This window comes from Cavia porcellus, unplaced genomic scaffold, assembly GCF_034190915.1.
Source record: "Cavia porcellus strain 051 isolate PalLab524CR breed Dunkin Hartley unplaced genomic scaffold, mCavPor4.1 scaffold_6, whole genome shotgun sequence".
NCBI lineage: Eukaryota > Metazoa > Chordata > Mammalia > Rodentia > Caviidae > Cavia > Cavia porcellus.
In genome coordinates, this window is record NW_026947489.1 from 30,238,301 (window position 1) to 30,246,167 (window position 7,867).

Genomic DNA, 7,867 nt, shown 5'->3' on the forward strand with positions numbered 1-7,867 from the left:
GAATTTTGAGTCCTTGTGATTCCCCCTGCATCTTAGGGGTTTATTACAACAAAAACAGGGTTTAGTGACATCAGAGCCTCAGGAGAATGCCTAAAGTGGCCTTACCATTATCTCGTTTCACATTGCAGCTTGACAGACATTTCTTTAAACAAAGTGAAACAGTTATCGTTTAGTAGAAGTTCCCCAAAGCCTCATGTGCTCAGAGGTGAGGCTTCCAGCAGGTGACAGGGTCACGGGTGCTGGACATCCGCTGATGAATCTGGAGTTGACCTGTGGTTAGCAAGTGGGGCATGGTTGGGGGAGGTGGGTCCCTGAGTTCCTGACCTTGGCCGTATCTCCCTCCCTTCACTCTCTGCTTCTTGGTCATCATGAGGTGAGCAGCTTTCCTCCACCCAGACCCTTCGCTATGCCAGCCCTACATGAAGCCAGATGCCCATGTATTGGGACCTCTGGAAACCATGGGCCTTAACAAATCTCTCCTCCTTTTAATTGTGAGTGTCAGCTCTTCTGTCTCAGTGGTGAGAAAGTGACTGAGACACCAACATTGGCAATTTTTGGACAGGTTCTAAAAGAAAAACTTGAAGCCAAGCACACAGACATAGATCTGTAACTTGAGCATTTGGGAAGATGAGGCAGGAGTATTCCAAGTTTGAATTTCATCTGAGCAACTTAATGAGACCCCATCTCAACATAAAAAAAAAATCTGTTTTAAGGGATTGAGAATGTAACCCAATGTAAAAGCTGTAGATTCACTAAAAACAGAAAGAAAGGGGCAGGAATATATCTCAGTAGCACAGTGCCTGCCTGACAAATGCAAGGTCTTGAGTTCGATTATCAGTACCAAAAAGAAGAAAGAAAGGAAGAAAGGAAGGAAGGAAGGAAGGAAGAAAGGAAGAAAAGACAACTTGATATTTACTCAAATCATTGATCTAGGCACCCTAACTCCTGCCACAGAATAAGTCAAGTTTGGTGTACACAGAGCAGAGAGCTGGGAGACGCCAATATAGCAACCACCAGTTTTGTGTGGGTCCCTCTCTGAGTGAACAGCAGTGATAATTCCACTCATACAGGCATTTAAAGGGCCACCTAGACTCAAGCAAGCCATTTTCAAATGAGCCTGTTAACTTCAGAAAAAGTGGCCTTTGTTCCTGGGATGCCTTTCTCTAAAATATCAAGGGTTTTATGAATCAGTAAAGAAAGGTTTGATTATTATCCTTGCTGTGGTCCAAGGTGAGGAGAGAGAGGTGGCAGAGGCAGGAGGAAACCAGGGTAGAAAGAGAGATTAAGAGATAAAGAGAGCACTGCATGGGGGTGGGTGAGCAGGGGAGCAGGACAGGAAGTTGGCAGAGAGAGAAAGTCCAGGATGGGTAGAAGAAAAACCAGAAGCTCCCATGGCAATCTAAGGAGGGCAGCAGCATGTTGACCACGCTAGGGCTCAGACATCACCCAGAAACATGTCCACCCCACAGCCAGATATGAGGCAGATGTGGGGGCACTGACCCTTGATAACCCTGGCTGCCTGGGGCCTCACTTCCTGTGCTGGGCTCCTGCCTGCACAGGCTTTTCCCTGAGCCCACAGGATCCCTGAATGGTCCTTAGCCGGGGAAGCCCCTTCACTCTTTCCACCGACCTTGCAGCGGGGCTCTCTGGGTGTTCGGGCACGCACATTAACCTAAACCCGCAGGGCTGGGGCACAGACTGGAGCCTAGGCCGCGTGCAGAGCGTAGGCATGGGCAAAAGTAGGAACTGAAAATGTGTCGGGAGCTGATGCTGGGCCCCTGGCTTCTTCCTGCAGGTGATGCAATAGCTTCAGCCGCAGGTGGTAGTGGCAGTGGCTGAGCTGCAGCGGTGGGAGTGTTTGCAACTGCGAGAGGCTGGAATTTACCTTGCTGTGCCGCCTCAAGCTTCCTGTTCTAGGGGCTGCAAGGACATTGTGTTACAGATGGGGGAAGGGGAGAGAATCTCAGTGTGGGGAGGGACTAGGTGTGCCTTTAAAACAGCAGATATAGCTGATCTGGTTCTGTGGGTATTTGCCTGACCCTGCAGAAGTGACTGGAGTTTCCCTAAATATAAAATAGGACCATGGTGATAACTCCATCTTGGGTTGTCACAAAATGGGATACCTTTTGTAACCTTGAGCCTGACACTCAGTAGCGCTCAACAAGCAGGAGTTGGTTTGATTATAGCCCAGGACTGTGCAGGTATGCAGTAAGAGACTTGTGTCAGCCCCTGATCCTAAACCCTGCTGAGCCAGGCTTTTATTCAAGTTATGGCACCTTGAAGCCACAGAGCAAGGACAGACGTGTGAGTGTTGGAAGGTCACCCATGGGTGGCAGGGCTGGGTGCTGAGTTCGGCTCTTCCACTGTATAGCCTGGAGCTCTTTCTACATGGATGACTGGTGGGCATTGAGAGCAGGGAAGTGCCAGGTGTGGTGTTGCGGTGTAGCACACCTGTAATCCCAGCATTTGGGAGGCTGAGACAGGACAATTGCTATGACTTTAAGGCTGTCCTGAACTGCACAGTAAAATCTTGTTTAAAAAAAAACAAAAACAGCAGGGAAGAAGTGGTTGTCAACCATTTCCAGATACCATCATACAAGGAAAAGGCAAAAACCAGCTAGGGAAGGCTCAGCCTGCCTGGGAAGGTTGTGATTCTGTCCCTATCTCGTTCTAGCTCTTTCTGCAGCACCCTCCTCCTGTCTCCAGCATCTGTTTGAGCTGTGTGTAGTATGTGAGAGTTCACATTTGGGAAGGATGCTGGTATGCTCAGGAGATCCCAGGAACTATATCTGTACCTCCATCCCTGTCATGGAGCCTAACACATGGTGGGCATCAACAGCACATATTTGGGAAACTTGCCTGGGAGACTGAACTCCTCAGTCATTGCCAGGAAGAGATCCCCTCTACTCTTGGGGACCAACAGGTTTGCTGTCAAGCAGCTGATTTGCCTTCTCAGCCCCAGTGCTCTTGAGCACCAGGTTCAAAACCTGGAGAACATGTCCCTACATGTTCCAGGTGACAGGTTTCCTTGATAGCAATGGGTTGTTCTGAGATTTCCTTACCAATCCTAAAGAAGAGTGTGCACTGACATACTTGATGTGACTCTGGAAAGAAGCAGAGCCAGAGGAAGTGTATTTTGATTGGATTTTCCCTTTCCTTGCCAGGATGAAGCTAATTTCTTTTCCATGGGCTGAGTAGCAAGTAGGAAGCTGAGGACGCTGCTCATAGGCTTGCAGTTTTTCTGTAAATTTGTCTCCATGCAGTTAATAAATGTCATCATGTGTGGTGTCTAGTGGAGTGCTCTGAGGGGACCAGGAGTAGGTGACATCAATTTTATTTCCTAGAAGGATCCTCTCTGTTGATGAGAAGAAATAGAAGCAGGCAGATGCAATGTGGATAGGACACTTTTTGGAAATCCCCAATTGCAGTGTTCTTTCCATTTTCTAATACAGAACTGGTTTTATTTTGCTTTGTTTTGTTATGTTGTACTGTAGATTGAACCTAGAATCTTGTACATGCTAGGGGAATACTCCGGCCTTTTAACTTTTGAGACTAGATCTTTCTAAGTTGCCCAGGATGGCCTTGAACTTTCAATCCTCCTACCTCAGGCTCCTGAGTGGGGATTATAGGTATGTACCACGGTGCCAGACTTCATGCCTGTCTTTTAGGTTGTCCTAGGCTGCAGCATGACACCTTTAGTCCTTAGGCTGAATCTCCAGATGCTTCTTCTTACCTGCCTTTTCTAGTTGAATTTCATATGAATCAGTGGTTGGCTGGCAGGTAGTGCACTCACTGACTAAAAGTTCATATCTTTCCACTTGCACAAATAGCAGAAGCCAATCTGTCTGTTCTAGTTCTCTCTCTCTCTCTCTCTCTCTCTCTCTCTCTCTGTCTCTGTCTCTCTGGGTGTGTGTGTATGTGTGTCTGTCTGTCTGTCTATCTCACATACACACACCTACATCATGTGCTGTACAACTCAAGGACCCCTTGAAGACTTTATTACATCCATGATCCCTGCTGCAGGGAGTTAAGAGGTAAGGGGTCAAGCACTATGGGCTCCCCCACTTTACCCATAAATCAGTTTCTAATCTAACCCCTGCCTGAGGGTTGAGTTACAAACCTCAGTAACCTCAGGGCAGCCTGCCTGGTAATTCCTATTATTCAGCTGTCAGCTGGTTTTTTAAAAGCCACCCTTCCCAATGATCCAGTTACAAGAGTTTCAGAGCCCAGGCCTTGTCTCTGGAAGAAATCCTATAGCCAGGTGAAACAATGGAGAGGGTTCCTGCCTGCTTTCCAAGGGAGCTGGGTTTTCTCTTCAGTTCTGAGCAGCCTCCCTTAACTCTTTGCATCCCTCCCAGGCTGTGGGGAAGACCTGTCTCGCCCTCAGCCTTTACACTGATGCCTTTCAGAGCCACTCTGTGTTTCTCTGAAGACCCTGCTTGCAAAGCAGCATCAGTCAGCAGAAAAGAGAACAAATTAGAGTGTGGGGTGGCAGGAAAAAGGGAAGAAATATTCCAAAATAGAGGCTGCTATGGTTGCAATGTGCATTCTGGGCCTAGTCCTAAGGCAGCGCCCATCATTTCTAAGGTGCTGTTGTTTTCAGGGGACTCACAGCCTGGAACCCTCGCCAGCAGGTCTGGACACAGCTCAGTGCCTGTGCAGGAAAGAGACGAAGAGTGCTGAGAGGGAGGGGTCTGCTCTGATGGTGATGAGAGGTGGCAGTGGGGCTCCTGACCTCCCTGATCCCTTTATCCCTGAAGGCCTTCTCTGGGCCTCTAGCTCAGAAGCCTGGGCCTCCTGCTGCTTGACATTAGAGGCTGAGGGCACCTGAGGCCAAGCCACAGTTGTCTTTCAGAACAAACCCAAGGGAGCAGGCTGGGAAGGTTGGGGGAGGTCTTAGAAGGAATATTACTGGGGTTGAGCACCCCCCTAAAATTTCCCCAGGTCTGTTAAGCACTACTAAGATGCTTTTCCTGCTCCCTAGCCCTTACAATAGTGATTTTTTTTTTTTTTTAATTGAGACAGGGTTCCTATGCAGTGCAGGTTGGCCTTTAACTCACTATGTGGTCCAGGCTGGCCTTGAACTTCCTGTCTCATCCTCCTGAGTGCTGAGATTACAGGTGTGCATCACAACAATCTGCCTACCATACCGATTTCTTTCCTTCCCTTCCCTTCCCTTCCCTTCCCTTCCCTTCCCTTCCCTTCCCTTCCCTTCCTTTCCCTTCCCTTCCTCCCTCCTTCCCTTCTCCCTCCCCTCCCCTCCCCTCCCCTCCCCTTCCCTTCCCTTCCCTTCTCCCGGAGATTTGAACACAGGGTCTTCACATTGAGCTGTTTCCCCAGTCCTTTTTTCATTTTTTAAATTTTGAAACAGGGTCTCAGTAAGTCACTAAGTTGGCCATCTTGGTTTGAATTTTCAATCTTCCTGCTTTAGCCTCCCCAAATGTTGAGATTACAGATGTGCCCCCAGTGTGCCCAGTTTACAATAGTAATTTTTAACCTTTTATAAAGCCATAGATCTCTTTGGGAAATTGTTATAAGCTATGAAGCCAGCCCATCCACAAAAATATTTGTGTGTATCCACAAACATAATTTAGTCATTTTTAGGGGTTCATAGGCCCTAGAGCTCAGGATTCTGGTGAGCCTGTGGATCCCAGGTAAAACCAGACACTCTCAGCTTCTTTGCTTTGTGACCCACTTCTACCATCAGGGCCATGATGATACTCATGGCTTTAGCATCTGAGGTGGCTCAGGAGAACTAGGATGACCCACTATCCAGGGGCCTGTGCTGACCCAGAGCGCTGATCTGAAGTTGCGTTGTCCTTCGATGCCACTCTTGGCCCCACGGATACCACTGGCCAGCCTGAGGCACTGGCCTAGGTAGGAAACCGATGAAGGAAGAAGGCAGGGAGGTCAGTGCGTGGGAAATAGTGGCAGGCTACCAGCGCCCTCTCAGCAGCTGTCCCTGTCCTCGCTTCTTCCCTGCGGTGTGTTTAAGTCACCCTGACCAGCTCTGCTACGCTGTTTGCTAAAATGATCCATCTGCTCTTGGCTCCAGGATCTCTTCCTGGTCATCTGTCAACTCTTGGGAGGAGGCCTGGATGCTGGCCAACTGACTCTGTCCATTTTCCCTTATCCCTCATGTCTACTCCTTGGGGAAAGTATTTTCCTACTGCAACAGTCACAGTCCTCTGTGTGCCTGTTTCACCCCTTTCCAGGTGCACACTGGGGAGCCGGGGAAAGCATGGGTGTGAGACTGGTACAAAGACACCTCAGTCTCCATTGGGCTGAGGGTCCCAGCTCCACCTCATTAAATCCATGTGGCTCTACAATGAGAGAGAGGAAGAGACAGACAGACAAACACTTGACCTCATTATTGTTCAGGCTCCTATCAGGAAGCACCCAGGCTTTTGGAGGGTTTGTTCACCTCACTGATTTTGTTCTTCATTTATCTTTCTTAAAATTTAGGTTGGATTGAGTGACACATCTGCTATAAAATCTCTACTGCCTCCCCTTACAGATTCCTCAGCCTGGCATTCCAGGGATACCTCTGCCATCTGACCTGGACCTACTGGCTCATGCCCACCCTTCCTAATCCAGGTGCAAACTGATGATCAGTCACTCAGCCTTTCCTTGGCTCTAACACAGCCTTTCTTGGTTGGTCATTTTATTCTAGTGCCTCTAGACTGGGGTATTTTTTTTCTGGTTTTCTTTTATTGAAAATTTTTCAAATGCTGTTTGTTTGTTTGTTTAATATATATACCAAGAATTGAACTCAGGACCTCGCAGGTGCTGTGCCACTGAGCTATGTTCCCTGGCCCAGAATTTCCATATTCTTCAAAACCCAACTAAAAAAATCTTTCTGAAGCCCTCCACAGTCTTTGAATTTTTATTTTTTTTTTCTGCAGTACATATTAGGGGTCGAAGCCAGGGTCGTCCCACCAAAAAGCTATTTCTCCAGTCCTTTTTAATTTTTTTTTATTTCGAGACAGTCTTGATAAATTGATAATGGCTCAGGCTGGGCTCCTACTTGCAATCCTCTTGTCTCAGCCTCCCAGAATGCTGGGATTACAGGCACGCACCACCATACCTAACTGCATTCTGATCTTTTTCTGCAACACTTAACAGTCAGTATCCCCAGAATGAACACGATTTATGTAGTTTTCTATTATTTCCTGGCCAGCTGTCAGCTCCCTGAGGGCTCCCCAGATTTTTGGCTCTTAGACCAGCACCTGGCAATGAGTAGGTGCTCCATAAATGTGCAGTAGTTCAGACACGCCCTCGCTGAGAGGGCCTTTGCTCTCCTGGCAGTCTCAGCACTGCCTTTAGATGCCGCCTTGAACGCAAGGCATGTCAGTTGCCCAGGATACCTGTGTTCTGGATTTCCTCTCTCAGATGCTTATTTCCCCAGTGTGTGCTCCCAGTCAAGGACATGTGGGACCCTGCGATTGTGCTCGATCCAAATGTCACTTAGAAACAGCCCACCAAGGCTCGCTTCTGCCCCACCTCTATGGGGGAGGGCTCTCTTCCAGCCAGGATCTTCTGGGCTCTCAACAACTGGGCACCACTAGACGCAGCAAGTCCCCCATCCCGTTGTGGACGCGCCTCAAATTATTTAGCCCATTACGGAGGAGGAGACGAAAGTCACTTGTGGCGCCCCCTCTCCCCACCGAATAGCGACCTTAGGGACTCTGGCGCATCTGGAGCCTGTGCTGGAAGCGCAAGCCAAGCGGTCGACCTCGCTCCAGCTGCGCTTCTGACCGTGGTCAGAAATGCGTGTGGCCCCTTACAGTGTTTCCGAGGGAAGATTGGTACATTCGTGACCGTCCCTGGCAGCCTCCCAGCCCGGGACTTGGGCTACACTCGTGAT

At 48.7% G+C, this 7,867-nt stretch overlaps 1 long non-coding RNA gene across 1 annotated transcript in view; it reads left to right on the plus strand.

The window, feature by feature from the left end:
• Positions 1–7,770, plus strand: part of LOC111758461 (uncharacterized) — a 135,753-nt gene extending 127,983 nt beyond the window's left edge. The window contains exon 7 of the long non-coding RNA XR_002792639.2: positions 6,518–7,770. This is a non-coding gene — a long non-coding RNA (uncharacterized LOC111758461). The remainder of the gene's footprint in view (positions 1–6,517) is intronic.
• The last annotated feature ends 97 nt before the right edge of the window (positions 7,771–7,867 follow it).